Consider the following 17,635-nt stretch of genomic DNA (forward strand, 5'->3'; position numbering starts at 1 on the left):
CTGTAATTAACATGGCCATTACTCAAAAATAATAGGTTAAAGACTTACAGTACATATTTCCAGATAAACATGGTTAACTTTACTATGTAGACCTTAGTCAAACAGATAAAGATTGTCTTGTCCCGAAAACCCAGGCACAGGACTGTTATAATCATGAGCACACGGAATCACGGCCATGTTCAAAACAGAAAACAATGATAGCATGCCAGCAACTGAAGTAAGGACTTTAGTTAGGAAGAATAGTTTCCATGGGGATTGGAGTAGGACTGTGAAAGCACTAGGCATTAAGTGTGGTTACAGCACATTGTACACATATATAAAACCGTAAAATGAAGTAAGGGATGACATGGAGAAAAGATCTATTTATCATCAATCATGTTTTTGAAATGCTGGCAGAATAAACGATAAATATATCTCCTTTTACCTTTTGTTCCTGATATATTTTTAAATACGGATTTGGGATATTGCAAAGTCTCCTTTATCCCTCGATGATATCCCTTGTTTAGATTTATTCTTTCTTTTAAATCTACATGTCTTTTATTCTGATATTTAAATAGATATTTAACCAGGTTTCTGGAGTCATCTTTTTACTGTCTTTCATAGTGTTTTCATTACGTTTTCAAAGAAATACCTTTTTAGTCAGGATACTTTAATGGTGAAGGGTATCCAAGTCTTTGTACTATCCAAGAATTATGTCCGTGCTATTTGTTTCTAACATATGTATAATTCATAATTTACATTGTACTCATCTCTACTATCCTTCATATTATTTGTTGTTAAAAATTGAGAAATTACAACTGGCTCCACAATGCCAGATAGGGCTATAAACTGGTTGTCTTAGCAAAGGTATCACTACAATAACCCAGTTATGAGCCCTACCAAATACGGCATCACTCGGCCAGGCAATAGTCCTTGCTTATTTGCAAGCTTGCTCGTGCAATAGGGACAAGACAGTTACAGAAAAAGACTATGATATAGGACTGGATTGAATGCCTACTTCATAAAAGGAAACTGATTTCAGGTACCATGAACCCAGTCAAAAACCCACAGAGGGAAATAATTATAGTCATAGAGTCTAGAGAAGACAATTTGTGTCAGTTAGATATCGACCCAAAATAATCACACAGAAACTGTGTTAAGTAAAACACTGCATGACCAATTATCTCATTCATATTTTTAGCTAACTCTTACATCTTGATTTAACCCATTTCTATTAATCTATGTATCACCATGAGAATCGTGGTTTACCGGTAAGGTTCTCTGGTATCTCTCCCCTTCAGCAACTAAATGGAATCTCCCTGACTCCACCTTCTTTTTTCCTTTATCGCTGCTTGGAATTCCACCTTGCTCTATTCTTCATTCCAATAGGGTCATGATTGATTTTCTAAAATCTCAAAACTAATTTCCTAACATTTTTCTTGTAAGTTAATATTTTCCATCCATATCATTTTCTCTCTACATCTTCTCCAGTATCCTTGTATCTTATTATAAATTTACTTCTTTATATGTTTTATATCTACATATAATTTGTGTATACTTTGAAGGGCAAATATCATACTTGATGGATCCCTGTATTCTCAGATTATCTGACATGGTGTTTTAAATTTTCCTGGTTCACAAAAACAATTTGTTAAATTAAAATAATAGATTTTCTATGGCCAGGTAATAATTATCTCAATCTTGGCAGCTTAAAATACCAATATTTATTATTTCACAATTGTATAGGTAATAAGTCATAAATTTATCTGATTCTCAGTTAAGATTTCAAGGCTGAGATCAGGTTTTTGGCATTGCTAGCCACTCTATCTTCTAAATATTATATTGTCCTTCAATTATTTGGCATAAATCAGTGGAAACTTATACTGTTGTGAATCATCCTTTAATTTTCAAATCCATGAGCTTCTAGAAGAATCCTAAGCTATTAGTCATTTGCCCACTTTCTTCATGTAAGACATAGTATTTCAGATATTTTTTCATGAATTGATTAGCCATCTCACGTTTCTTACCTGACAATCAAGGTGGTTTTAAAAAGATTATATTTAGTAACTGAGAAAATGTAGACATGGGCTTTAATAAGGTTGGCAAAAAAATATAAGCTCTCAAATTAACATCAATTAATTGCAAACTCTAACTCTACAAGAAAAATCCCTTAAAATAGTTTCCAGGTCAGGGTATCGGTGAACAATAGAACTGGAAACAAAAATATAACTTCTGTAGTAAGTTCCCAATCATTCTAATCATTAAGGATTACATTGGAATCCTTCAATCTTTATAGAAATTCTTTACTAAAATATAGACAGATTTTGAACTGCATTGAAATATTTTACTGGAATATGATAAGAGATAGTCAGTATTCAAAGCCTTTGTTTTTATTAGTTTTGTCATATGTTAGAGATTTCAATATTTTTTATTCACCAAGACATTTTGAAGAGATTATTTGGACTCATGAAATATTAATAATTTTTAAATTTATTTTTTATTTTATTGGAAAATTCATTTACAAGAAGTGATGTTATTGCTCTTGCCAGATAGAAAAAGAGTATAAATTCTTTCTATATGGTATTCAGGATAACATATACTCAATGATAAATATATTCAGAGAATTTTGCAAAGTCCATTTCTACAAATTTCTTTGAAGAAACCTTAGAAGAATTCTTATTTTCTTCTGGATATATTAATAGTGTTTAAGCTAATCATTTAAATCCATGAGATGGTTAAATCTCAGAGCTAGTTACTGAAAGTTGGTCTGATTTTTCATTCACTGGTCTATCCACTAGGTTTTCTTTCTTATTATATTGTGTATCCTCTAACTGGTGAGACAATCTTAATAAAATAAAAGTATGCACTTTTTCTGAGTGAGTTTGTATTTGTAGATTCTCCTGTCCATAGACCTGAACATTCATAGTTATCAGACTTCTTTGCATCTGTACACACACACACACACACACACACACACACACACACACACACACGAGTGCTCACACACATACAATAGCTCCTTGGTTCTGGGGTCTTAGGATTTTAGTAGGAGAACACTAAACAATTTTCTAGACATCCGATTTAATATCATAGGATTTGTGGCTAGAAACAAAGTTCAACAGTTAAGAATACCTGGCTGCTCTGCCAGAGAACCCGAGATTAATTCTCCACATTCATTTGGCTCTACAGGTCCATCTGTAACTCCTGTTCAGGGCGACTAGATGCCCTTTTCTAGTCTCCATGGGAATTGACGGCATGTGATACATAGACATAAATGAAGGCAAAGCCTCCTTTATACATCAAAACAATATATAAATAAAATGTTCAAAAATATTAAAATAAATTAAATGCTAAAACTTAGGGTGCTAAAGATGCATAATTAAGTTCTTCATTGTTCGTCTTCCAATGCTTACAGCAACCTATGTCTCTGCCTCTACACCTACCTTCTCTTCATCTCCATCTATGTTTCTATTTCTAGTTTCATCTCAATGTCCATATTAACCTCAATTTTATATCCATCTCTATTTCCATATCTATCCATTTCTTTGTCTATCATCTCTATCTCTAAGTCTATTACATCTCTCACTAGCATTTCACATCAATCATCCTGACCTCTATCAGCTCTAAATTTTTATATCACTCATCCAATTTTTTTTACTTATATTAAATAATAATATCACCTTAGAATATCGGAATATTCAGCAGATTCTGTAACCAACTTGTATCACATTGAATTTCATGTGTTCAATGAACAAGAATCTTAATCTTTTAATGATCTCATGCATGTTGTGCTTAAATCCTACTTCAATGATCCAAAATGGAATTCTTTCTTTTATTGTATTAAATATTTCATAAAAATGTGGGAATTTCATTCTATGTGTAAAAAATTTCTTCATTTTTATATAAATTTGGATAGCAAATTTATTTGGTGTATTTGAGTCTGACTTTTATTTTTTGAATTATTTAATTAAAAATGCTATTAACATGTGCATAATAGGTTATGACTGGGGGATCCTGGTAGAGGGGACTGTGGAATAACTGAAAAGATGAAATATTAGTTTATTCGTGTGATGAGAAAAAGAATCATTTAACACCACAAGCTTCTGGAGATTGAACTAGTAGGCAATTATTGACAAACAAAATTAGGTGTCTCTATTGCAGCAAATTTACATGGTGAATCATAGAGAAGGAACAGGTATCCATTTCCAAGTGTGATACTAAATCCACCCTCTTGATCAGACATTAGTAGGTCAATTTAAAGACCCCTTATATAATGTGGTAAATATTTTTATGAGATAATTCTAATTTCTGTTTGCTATGAGCCATGGGATTATTCAGTGATTAATCAGCCTCATTTCCCAAGGTCAACCCATCAGTGTCAGGGCCTCTTTTTGGAGGATTAGGACAAGATGGAAGGCATGTTGGAATTATTGCCTTGTGAATAAAGTGGCTGTTTCTTGCTTAGATTTCTCACTGTGGTTACCCCTTCATTTGCAAATAGGGGATTAATTTCTCACAGTTCATCACTATTTAATCATTTACATAGGGTAAAATTTTCCCTATGCACTTTTGCTTTACTAACTACTTCCCCTAGCTATATGTGAAAGCAATCACACTGTCAAAAAGCCTGTTTCCCCTACCATGTCTCTGTACTTTTCTTCAATGAAAACATAGAGTTCTGCCTTCCTGCAATTATCTTTATTGACAGGCATTGGGTCAGTGTTTAGAGTCCAGGAAAAAGTATCCCCTTTAGTACATTCCCAAATGTTCAAAGACATAGAATTACTACGTGCCCAAAGCTGTTGATTCATAGCTGCTCAGATAGATAGGAAAAACAAGCATGCCCTGGACTTACGTCACTCATAGGTAAGAAAAATAATGACCTAAAACTAACATTGAATTAAAAGATTACTAGCTCCTCACACTCTTCTTCATCTCAGTTTACTGATGATTTTAGTTCAGGAGATTCATTGCTTGTGTTTTACTCTAAAAAAAAAATTAACTATCTACTTACAGCCCAGTGGAAACAAACTTCAAATGAATAACTCTGATAGGCAACATAGGCTTGGGACTCTCTTTGTTTCAACCACTTAGAGCAATAGGTGTAAACTTCAAATCTAAAAGGCATCCAGAGCTTACTATATTTGGAAGAATGTCCTGATAGATCAAGGCTCAAAAACTTCTATTGTTTGTTTACAATGGTGAACTGGTTACTCACTATGTCTGCAATATTTTGTGGATGTTTATTCATGAGTAAAATCAAAGAGAATTAACAGAAGCTGGAGCAGAAGTTGAAACAGAAGCATCCCAGAAATTAGCAGAGATAGCAAAGAGAAAGAAGAAGAAGAAGAAGAAGAAGAAGGAGGAGGAGGAGGAGGAGGAGGAGGAGGAGGAGGAGGAGGAGGAGGAGGAGGAGGAGGAGGAGAAGGAGAAGGAGGAGAAGAAGAAGAAGAAGAAGAAGAAGAAGAAGAAGAAGAAGAAGAAGAAGAAGAAGAAGAAGAAGAAGAAGAAGAAGAAGAAGAAGAAGAAGAAGAAGAAAAGGTCGCAGAGAATTGGAATTGAGACAGAGAATTGAAGCTAACAACAAGGCAAAAATATTAGAAGAGAGGACAAAGAAGAGAGAACCATAAAAGAGACATGCTGAAGAAGAATTATGTGTGAGTTATTTTGTTTTTCTCCTCATATCCCCTTAGTAATTTTTTCTTTGTGAATTATAGCATCTTGACTGAACTCTGTATGTTCCTGAAGGGCTCGTACTCCAAAATAACCCCATTGTCTGTTTATATCCTGAGTGAATATAAAACATAATATAAGTATCTAAGTTTTATTTCACTTAGAAATTTTCCAAGGAGTTGATATGGCTTTTTTAAAGGTAAGACATTTGTAGTCTTAAAAGGCTTTAAATGAATCATGTGATTTAATACCATAGTAACATCCTGTCTATGATTCTGACACTATTGTGTACTAATATGCATAAAGAAAAGCTAAATTGAATAATCATAAGCTTGGTAGAACTTTAGAAATAATATAAACTCAAACCACCTATTGAGCAAACTTGGAAGATGTATTGCATAATCAAATAAGATTTAAGATGCACAATTTATTGTCTCAAACAATTTTTAACCTAGATAACACACAATGTTTTTTAATTAAAGCATAAACTTTCATTCCTGACTCCACTCTCCAGGTTATAGCTCCTTTTTCTTTTATTATATGTGGTGTGTGTGTGTGTGTGTGCAAAATTAACCCCATTCAATATTAACCTGTTCATTAATATTTCTAATTTCCATGTCTTGTTTATATAGCCATTTTAAGAGAAACTTCCTAATATTCTTGGCTCTTACTTTCACACTGGCCCCTCTTGCTTAGTGTTTCGTGAGCTAAAGATGCAGGCGCTATTATGTAGATATATGCACTGGGCCTAGGATTTCCTCAAACATTGGATGGCTGCATTATGTCTAGTTGTGGCTTTCTGTGATAATATCCAATTGGATTAAAGAGAAGCTTCCTCCATTTCCTCATTCATAAAATCATATCTATAAGAATTAAATGAGTTACTAACTATAAAACACTTAAACCAGTACACAGACACAGATAAAATTTAAAAAATACAAGAGACAGCTGTATGCATATAATTTTATTTTTCTGCTCTGTCTATTGCTTTTCAAATATATACAACACAATATCCTTCTCATTCACATTGTGTTGCTAGCACTTACATAGTCTATTATAGTTCATAGTGTAGGAACTTTGAAATCTAGGTCAATTTTACAAGTTCCCAACCTGTATGAACTACATAATGGCTCACATTCTCAAATACTGAAAAAGCAAAAATCTCATCTCACCTTTAAGATGTGTTTAATGAATGATAAATATATCAATCACAAGAATACATTGTTTAATGAATGCATTTCAAGAATTTGAAAAATATTAATTTTAAAAATATTAAAGAATATGAAGTTTAAAAATATGGAAATCCAATATGCTAATAATCATAATATAATTCACTATTAAGTGTTGAATAACAAATGTTTTATTTCTGGATAAAATAGAGAATATAATGTTACAGAAAGTATATGTAACTTGCACTGAAATAATATAAATAAATTTGTTTTAATTACTGAATGATTTTCACATCAAAGTAAAATTCAATTGTTAACTTTGTTGTAGTTCTGGAAAAGCAAACAGTATCAAGGAAAAAAATTGAAATGGTAGAAGAGAGGCTTGTTTGAATAAAAATACTACATGATCATTCTCCAGTCAAATTTATGAAGATTTCTGTTTATTCTATAGACACAATGCAAAGATTAATGAATGATATAAAAAGAATATAATGTTTTTCATACAAAAGTCATGTTTAATAAATAGCATAATTAAAACTAATATTTGACTCAATTTTTCATTATAATCATTATTCAAAATATAAAAGTTCATAAAGAAAAAAATTAAGTTTGAGCTTATAGAAATCCAACTGAGTAAACAATATCAATTCTTTGTTATAAGATAATTTGTTCCTCAAACTTATTGTGTTAAGCAATTTATTTATAAACAAACCACCTATATTAATGAAAACATAATTCTGAGCTGCTATACTCTTTTCCAAGTATTCAAGTGATTATCATTTAATAACATTTACATAATGTGAATTCCATTCAAAATTTTTTAAATATGAATGTATGAAATTAATTCTATTAACACTATTTAAGAATACTTAACAGTGAGAATGCATACCTACAAAATCTAGACTCTGTCAAGCTCTACACATTCATCTAAATTATAGAAAGAAAAAGATGTTCACATCCTCATGTCACTGAATACTACCTGACTACTGGATTTCATTCTTCTCCTAATATAAAATGGACACATATTCAACAACTTTATAAAGAAATAATTAACAATTTTAGTAGATTATATAGGATTATATAAAAACTGAAATATCCTAATCATATTCTATGGTTCATGTTATTCCTTATGCTCTCTATGGTCCCTTTAAGGGCTAACCACGCCCACTTCCAGCCACTTCTGACCTCATCGCCATCTTGGTTTTCCCCTTTTCTGTCGTCTCTTGCCGTGTGCACACGTGTTTCTGTCTCTCTCTATGTTTGTCTCCATGTCTTTATGTCTCCCTTTCTTTAAGTAATAAATGTTTACCTTTATGTCTAGCCTTATGTCTGTTTACTATTATCCACCGCACCTGCCTGCCTGACTCTCCCCTGCTGCATGAGGGGACCAGCTCTGAGGGCGCCGGTAACCTGTACTGCTCTGGCGGCAGCTTCTTGCTGGGGCACTCGACCATCATCATATTCTTTTTAAAGAACAATAGTTCATAGTTCTGTCTCATTTAAATCTAAATCTACTTGAATCTTAATAATTGTGAATTTCTAGGCAAATTATCTCGTCTCAATACCTTTTAATTTTGTCATTAAGAAAAGACCAATAACATTTATATACCTCAAAGAATGTGATAAGTAAAGGACATAAACTGTAATTAGTGTATAATGATATGCTATTATTATTATGCACAAATATATTCTGTGCACACATGCTCAATTCTAGCTGAACATGAACTCCTCAGACATAATGAGAATTGAAGAAATCAATTGAATATAAAGAATCTCTGAAGTGTCTACTGTCTCCTTCGAACTCACTCAGGTGGTCTGATTAAGAGTCTCTTATTCCAAGCATAAAAATGAAATTCAATTGTCGGTTTATTCCTGGCTCAGTTCGTCTTAGTGAAATGTGCTCTGTGATTGCCATTGGCTTAAACAATAAATCTTTACATTTCTTCTTGTAACACCCAGTTCCGTGTTACCCTCTGCGTACAGTTCGCATTCTACCCGGACAAGGGCCTGGGGATTGAAAGTACACACAAGAGACCTGGGTCATTGGAAAGGAGATCAGCCGAATGCCCTTTATTCAAATTTAGGGAATACTTTATATACCTAGCTGCTGCATAAGGAATTCCCCCCAGGCAGGTGGGAAATTGCCACACCCAAGATGGAGTAAACAATGCCCTACAGCTAATCACCTGCCTGGCCAGAGGGAGCACAGGAGCAAAACAGCCTATTTTAGATGTCTGACCAGAAACTGTCCTCAAGATGAACCCCAGGAACTGGGGTAGACCCATGGGCCCTACACTCCTGATAGAAACAAACTTCAAAAGCCTTCACAACTGCTTGCAAATAATGATTGTTATGAAACAACAAATAGGAAGAATTCAAGTGATAACAATTCCCCTCTATTTGGGAAATTCTGAATAATAAATATCTTCAAAGAACTGTTCACTGCTCCCTGTAGTGGCTGAGAAGACAATCTCCCCCACTCCTCCACACTGCTTTTCCCCAACCTTCCCTCATTAGGTCTTTTATTTTTGTTCCCTAATTGTAGGAATATTTGTGACATGAAATGACAAACTGATTTCTTAACAAGTTATACACATTCTCTTATAAATATGTTTACTATATATGTTCTCTAGGTTATTAATAATATTAACAAGTATAAATAAAATGCATTAATTTTTTAAACGAAAAGCAGAGAAAAACAGCATACAAACCACAATCCCAGAGAACTTAGACAACAATGTGAACACTAAGAGAGACTTACATAGATCTAATCTACATGGGAAGTAGAAAAGAACAAGATCTCCTGAGTAAATTGGGAGCATGGGAACCTTGGGGGAGGGTTGAATGGGAGAGGGGAAAGGCCGGAAGGGGAGCAGAGAAAAATATAGAGCTCAATAAAAATCAATTTAAAAATCATTAATTGTAATTTTAGAGAGTAATAGCAAGATATTACACATATTGTTTAGAAAGTTTCTTTTTACAATATTTCCAGAGGAGAGAGTTATACTATCAATCTTATTATCCAACATGCTATCAAAAAATGTAACTTATATTTCATGGCTTAGTAAAATATAATGAATCATGTTTGTAACTTTTTAATAAAACTTTGGTGTGTGAGATACCAATTCTGTGCTGTAAAACTGCTTTACCTAATGCAATAACCTTTTTTTTTTTGTTTCTGCCTTGTTCATCTTTTTTTTTTTTCTACAGAAGATCAAACTATTGAACTGAAGCAGTTGACGTTAAGTTGGAGTTAAGGTCAGAAGAAAGTGGATTGCTTATTTTCCAAGGCTTTATTCAGTCTTTCAGAGATAAGGAAATAATGTCAAATAAAACTTCACAACCCCATTTTACTGTCTTTATCTTCTCAGTAGAGCCCTCTGTCAGCCTTTGGTCCTACTGCACTAAAATTTTCAGTAATTCATCTGTCCCAGAATGATCTGTTCTACAGCATTTTTGTAATTGAAAACCAGCTGGTAGAACTTCAAGAGACCAAAAAAAATATTTAAAAGGTATTTTCAGAGCTATTACTTGCAAAATTACACTTCTTCCCCTTAACATTTGAGGTATTTTGCACATAAAATATGCCCTGGGTTGCTTAATTAAAATGGAGGAGAAAAAGATTTCCCTACAACTTACCTGTAAGTAAAAGCATATTTTTATAATGACCTTGCAGCTGTATTTCTCTAGTGCTTTTTCCTTATAAAGTGTGTGCTATATTCAATACTCTTTTCACCCATAGGTCTACCGGGCACTGCTAAGAGAAACTAGATTGCAGCTATTTGTAGAGAAAGCAGTCCAGTGAAAATCAGGTCAGGAAAGCTGTTTTATTGGAGGTATAGCTACCCATAGAAAAGGACAGAAATATGAGGCTCACTTCCCTTAAAATAGATTGTAATTTATAAATGGTATGTCTATATGTTTACACACAAAAATGAAATACATTTTTATTATTTCACAGTTAAGGTGGATGATATTACATTTAAAAGGAAAAATAATTGAAGTGTCAAAACTTGACTATATAAATTTGTATTGTACAGATATGTCATATTAAATTCCTTCTATCACTGTATTATTTATATTTGAATTTTAACTTATTCAGCCCACAATTTTTGTTTCAATTCGAAGTCTGATCTAGAATTTATAAGCAGATTTGGGGATAGTGTCACTTTGACGAAAATAAATACCAAGAAAGATTGATAAAGTTTGGTGCTATGTTGATATTACTTCATATATCTGAAGAGATTTTGAAATTTTTAAATTAATTTGTAAATGCTTTCAGTATTTCATTATGCAGTTCGATACACTGGCCAAAACTTTAGTGGAAAAGAATGCATGAAACTGAACACAATAACACCAAAAACTCTTAACTATTAGAAAACCACATTGGTTATTACTGTTGTTTTAGAATTAAAATTGCAAGCACCAATTTGAAGACATTTTGGTATATATATTATAGCAGCATACACATGCAATGCATAAGTAGTAATAGCATGCTATCTATGCATTTGTTATACATTTACTAGTCTGTCAGCAGTACCTTCCAAGAAAATTACACCACAGTACTAACGCAAATATTCTATCAAGCACATATTCTTTTTGTTTTCAAGAGAGGTTCTTATTCTATAGCCTAAGCTATAGTAAATGACTGATTATGCAGCACAGAACTCATGATGCTCATCTTCCATCAATCAATCAAACCTTGGAGTTACAAGTCACTATGGCTGACTTTCATTCCCACATGGGATGGGGTAGTATCCCTTGGAAGAATAAGACCCTGACTGTCAAGCAAAAACAATTAACTCAATTACAAATGAAGCACGATCATCTATTTGTCCTTGAGCTAAGGACAACCTATGTGCATGTCAAAAGACGTAGAAATCAATTAATAAAGTATTGATCTTTGTACACATTGAGTATTGACAAGGTATAACAGGGTATAGGTTTCTACCAGTTATAAAATACAAACCCATTAGTCAAGAATGGAATAACTGAACTTCTGAATACTTTATTAAAGCACACAAAAAAATCCAGGAGGTGATGGCTCATGCCTTTATTACCAGCACATGGGAGACAGAGGCAGGAAGATCTCTGGGAGTTTGAGGACAGCCTGGTCTACAAGAGCTAGTTCCTGGACAGTCTCGAGAGCTACAGAGAACCTCCTGAAAAAAAATGAGCTGAGAAAAATTAAAATTCTTGAACACAACTGCCAAAAATAGGAAGAATTCAAATCAGAATAGAGTTTCTGAGATTCTCAAAAGTAAATGAGATACGACATTTATATAAGCCTACCAGTAAGAGACCTGAAGTTTGATTCTGCAGTAGTACATAAGTTGGGGAATGAGTCCCCTTGGGATACAATAATCCCCTCAGGGTGGTTCAGCTGTGAAAGACAAACTAGTAAGATTTCTTAAAATACAGCAAACAAATTTCTTAGTACTAAGTATAGAATTTATCTTCCCAGCGTGTAGCAGTACTAGCTGATTCTCCTGACTTTTATAGATTTGTCTTTCCCTGAATGAAAATTGTAGATTTACTGATAGAAGTGCTTTGTTATCAGATGTATTTTATTCTTTTTTATGTTAAAATATGCTTACTAATTCAATATGTGTGTGTGATGTGTGGTATGTACTAAGTATTATGTATGTACTTTATAAACATAACTATATATAAATTTATGTCTGCCATATTACTATGTATAAAAATATATCACTTTTCATAAATCATTAATAATTTCAACCTCATTTTGCTAGGAGTGAATACCCAAATGTGAAAGGTAAATTTTCAAAAGAATTTTAGCCACTTGCTAGGAAGTTCACTAACTTTGAAAATTTTTATTTTTAAAGTTAAACACCATTTTCTGCTTTGTAAATTTCAAGTTCTTTCCTTGGTTTTAAATTTAACCTTCTAAAAATAAGCCCCACACTCTCTATATCTGTGTGTGTGCATGTGTGTGTGTCTATGTTGGTAGCAGTTTCAAGTTCAACCTTGAATCACTAGTGTCAAAGAGAAAATATATGACACCCTCTTCTATATTTAGCTGTAATCTAATATTGTGACAAGTGTATTTCATTTGACAAAATACCTGTGCTGCATGTCCTTTCTATAACTGGAAGGATTCTACAGCGGGGATCATTTTTCAATCCTTGTAAGAAAACAGTCCCAAGTATTTGATGTCCTCCATGATCAGTCACAACTCCTGCTTCTGTGAACATCATAGGTTTATGCAACAGTCATGGGTGGCAGAAAACTACTTTTGTTGAATGACCATCACCACGTATTCAACACAGGCTGTTGAGTACATGAACAGCAGAAAATTATAGAAATCATCTCTTGATACATACTAGCAGATTTCATCATTATATCTTTCTGATGCTCTCTCATGGAGATGTTTTGCAAAGAGCAGTTGGAGATATCAGTTCAAATCAACACCTTGAAATCAGACAACGATCAGTGAACTATCAGATCATGATATTTGTCATATGACACACTTTCAAAATTACATTTCAAACTTTTTATCAAAGCATGTTTTTACTAAATATACTATATGAACAACATAAGTTATCATGTTTTGGTATTATTTCCACATATTATTATAGATCAAATACTACAGACATAAACATAATACAAATATATGCTATTTATTTTAAAAAATAAATTAAATAAATATTGAAGTGTTTTAATTTCAAATCAACTGCAATCAGGATGAAAACAAACTTGAATTTTCAGTGTTCTATGCAATTTGTTAAAATTTAAATAAACACTATGGGAAGCGTCCAGAAATTACACACATTATAAATTTAGAAATATTTCCTTGACAAAGAAAAATAAACAATCCTCATAATTGACTAATAGATTTAAAATATTTCTAACATAATTTAAATATAATCAATTAATGTTCAAATTTATGCAACATTGTTATTTAGGTCTTAAAAGGTGCTTTATATTATAAATCATTGGTTAAAATTATTCAAATGGTACTTCTTGCAACTTTATTTGTACACCTGTCTTTATTAATCCTTTGAAATAATTAAAATTGAAATGAAAAATAGCTATGTGAGTTTCTTTTGGAACATAAAATATATCCATATTTAAAGGTTTATTTACCAAATCTAAGGCCCATGGCTGTCCATTCGTGTGTCTCTATCAGTTGGTTTATGAAATAACTACTTAAAAAATAAGCTATAAACTTTTCTTTATAATGATTGTATTTATTGAGAGAAATGGAAGACAATGGACAAGACATTCTTCATACCTACTGATTGTAATTATTGTAAGTATAACATTTATTTGTATTTTAATATCTCACAATATTAATTAAAATATGAATAATATGTCAACAGTATAGAAAACAACACCTGGGATTGTTTATTAATTGTCAAATATTGTAGAAACAATAAAGTAAGCAATGGCATTAAGTTTAGTAGAATTCCTCAATTCTATTTGTAGTAGGCAGATAATGATAGTTCTTTATGTCTGCAGGTTCATTTAACATGCATATCAATTTAAAAGGTTTATTTGTTTTATTTAACTTATACATACATATATTTATATGCATACAAACACACATGCAAACACATGTGCATAGATCTGTGAGTTTCTAAAAATACACACGTAAAATGACTTCTTAATCTCATCTATTATAACCTTTATTAAATTTTTTTGTTAGTAAGCTAGAAAGGTACAGAAGTTCTCAAATACCAAAATTAAATGAATAAACCCAATGGGTGTAACTTGATATAACATAAAGTCATAATGTTGTATTACAGAGATACTTATACAAAACATGCTACCATCACTTACATGTACAATATGGCTCTTAAAAGTTGAAATCTGTTTTTGACCTATTTTCTCCTACTATAGCATGATTTTCTAGCTTTCTGAATGATATATATGCGTTTCACTAGGAAATTATTTTTCATGTTAGTAGAGATAAAATTCTGAAATAAATTTATCTTTTTCCAATTACAAATTGTAATTATCCAGCAAATAACAATTTATCTCTAATATTTATTGAATAAAGTGAATGTTAGTTTCAAAATTACATTTTGGAAATGTGAGGAAAATTGATAACAATTCAAAAAAATTTAAGGGGGATAGTCTTATGCTTTTATGAGTAGCTTAGATTTTTTTATGCAATGATAGTAACTCAGGGCTTTGCATAAGCACCAGGCAAATACACTGTACTGAAGAACATCTCCCATCTAAATATGGAAATCAAGTGATAAAACGGAAGTTCTGAATACTTAGAAAAATCTTCATGCATTTTCTAGTTCATCTCACTCAAATTTTTTGATAGAAAATATTCTTATAGACAGAATGATATTAATCTTGACAGGTATAAGAAATTATTGTGTTAAAGCAACTGTGTTCAGTAATATTACATGGACACAGGTGGTGGTTGATTTGAATCATGTGAAATTTTCAGTGTCTTTTAAATGCTGACAAAAGCAAACAGCTTGTCTCTTATCATCTTTTGTCATTCAAGAAAATTAATTGCATTTCTGCATGACAGACTGTTGTTTTCTCTTTATTTATCTAAACAAGAATTTACCTTATAGTTTATTTGACTTTGAGAATCCTTTTGACACTTGTACAGTGAAAGTTTAGCATCATATAAGTACTGTGCTATCAGAATCTGGGATATAATCACAGCCATAACGGATAACTGGGGACAGTGGGATTCCCTGCGGTGGTTTCTGTGTTTATCGTAGTAGAATAAAGATTGTTTGCAGGTTTTACACTGACACACACCTCCAGTGAGGAGACAGGAAGGAGGACTTATAGAAAAAGTGATTCAGCCTTTAATTTAGATTTCTTTATGTATATGCTGAACTCATGTTTAATTATGTCATACCATTTGCCAAATTCGAGTATGTTGTGTGTGTGTGTGTGTGTGTGTGTATATATATATATATATATATATATATATATATATATATATATATATATAAATACAGCATAGTAGAATATATATTTATGTGGCAAAGAAATATTAGTAGACATTATTATGCATATTGGAAATAAATTCATGGATTATCGTTGATAAATTACGTCTCTGAGTGATCAAAATAAAGAATGTGCCTTTTCAAAATTTAAAGTGAAAAATTCATAAAATATGATGAAGAAAATACCAGATATTTGCTGAAACCCAACATTTTACCATAAATACACTGGGTAACTAAAAATAAAGAGAGCCTAAATGCAATGGTGGAGCTTTGGAAAACATTCATATAGGTTTCCACATCAAGTGGGAACTGTAGAATTTCACTTCTAACAGTCTTTAGATTAGATTTTCTCCAGCTGTTTGGTTGCCAGAAACACCAAATATTCATCAGTTTTTAAGGTGCATATAAAAATAACGTCTTTACCACATGCATTTGCAGAATACTAGGAATCTCTGTGTCTATTTCTTCTAAAATTTATATTTATATATTTTTTTCAAAAACAGCATTTAAAATATGAGTCTACAAAAAAGACATCTGATGGCAATTTCTTTCAGTGAACCGTATTTCATTTCATATTGAAATAATGAAAAAGTAAAAACTTAAAGTTAATACATAGCTGGAAGCAACCCAAATTGTTTATAAACTTTATTCCCTTAGAATTCTTGGTGATTAATTTGCTAAGACCCTTTCATTGCTTTCGGTAAAATAAAAAAAAAAAGCATTGAAAGTGCTGCATTCATTATATGTGTAAGCAATTTACATTTAAAGTGATAATAGTAATGGTGCCTTCAAAAATCATCACCTGGGTAATATGGCATGTAATGTGTGCTAAGCACTTCGCATGCTGTATGTCATTTAATCCTCTCGACTAGTACATATGATGAAGCTGAAGTACTTAGCAGCTAAGCAATTTAATGGAGCCTCACAGCTGAGGTGGCTTAAGCTGAAATGTGAGGGCGAGTTCTCTAAACTCAAAACATGGCTTTAGTCCTTTCGTAGTCAACTAGTGTTGAACTCTTAATAGATTTGTGCAGAAAACAAATGTAAGAAATGAATTGAGGTATGGTAAAAAAAAATGGAGATATTGGTAGCATACTTTGAAGAGATTGTTTTGCCTGAATGTTGCACAGACTATCAACATGGCGTTCTGGAAATCATATGAGTCATTTTTCTAAATGTATAACGCTAACTGTACTTTAAAATTGGGTGTTAAACATTTTGTCACATAAATTTCAAATTATATGCATTTATTTCAATTATCAAGTAACAACTTTGTTTAGAAAATAATACTGATGTGGGAAGTCTTTCAGTGTATGCATTGCTTTTATTGGTTAATGAATAATGAAGCTGTTCTTGGCCAATGGCTTAACAGAACATAGCCAGGCTAGAAAAGATATATACAGAGAGTATGTGGAATCAGAGAGCCACCATGGAGACTCCAAAAGGGAAATATATGAGCTGCCAGCTGGAACCTTGCCAGTAGGCCACGAGCCTCATGGTAAAATTTAAAATAATAGTAATGGCTTAGCCAAAGATATAAGCTAGCTAGCAATATTCTTATGTGATTGGCCAAGCAGTGATTTAAATAATATAGTTTGTTGTAGTGAGGAGCTGCGGGCAGGCCTGCTTTTCGTCCAGTCTGGCTCCCGCACAGCTAGCTTAGCCCCAGAAATAACACACAAATTGTATTCATTTAAACACTGCCTCGCCCATTACCTCTAGAGAGTTAGTTACTGACTAACTCTCACATCTTGATTAACCCATTTTTAATAATCTGTGTAGCACCATGAGGTGGTGGCTTACTGGGAAAGATTCAGCATGTCTGACCTGGTGGCTGGCTCCATGGCTTCTGCCTCATTGCCCTCT

This window comes from Myodes glareolus, chromosome 12 (assembly GCF_982192425.1).
Source record: "Myodes glareolus chromosome 12, mMyoGla1.1, whole genome shotgun sequence".
In the NCBI taxonomy this organism is placed as follows: Eukaryota; Metazoa; Chordata; class Mammalia; order Rodentia; family Cricetidae; genus Myodes; species Myodes glareolus.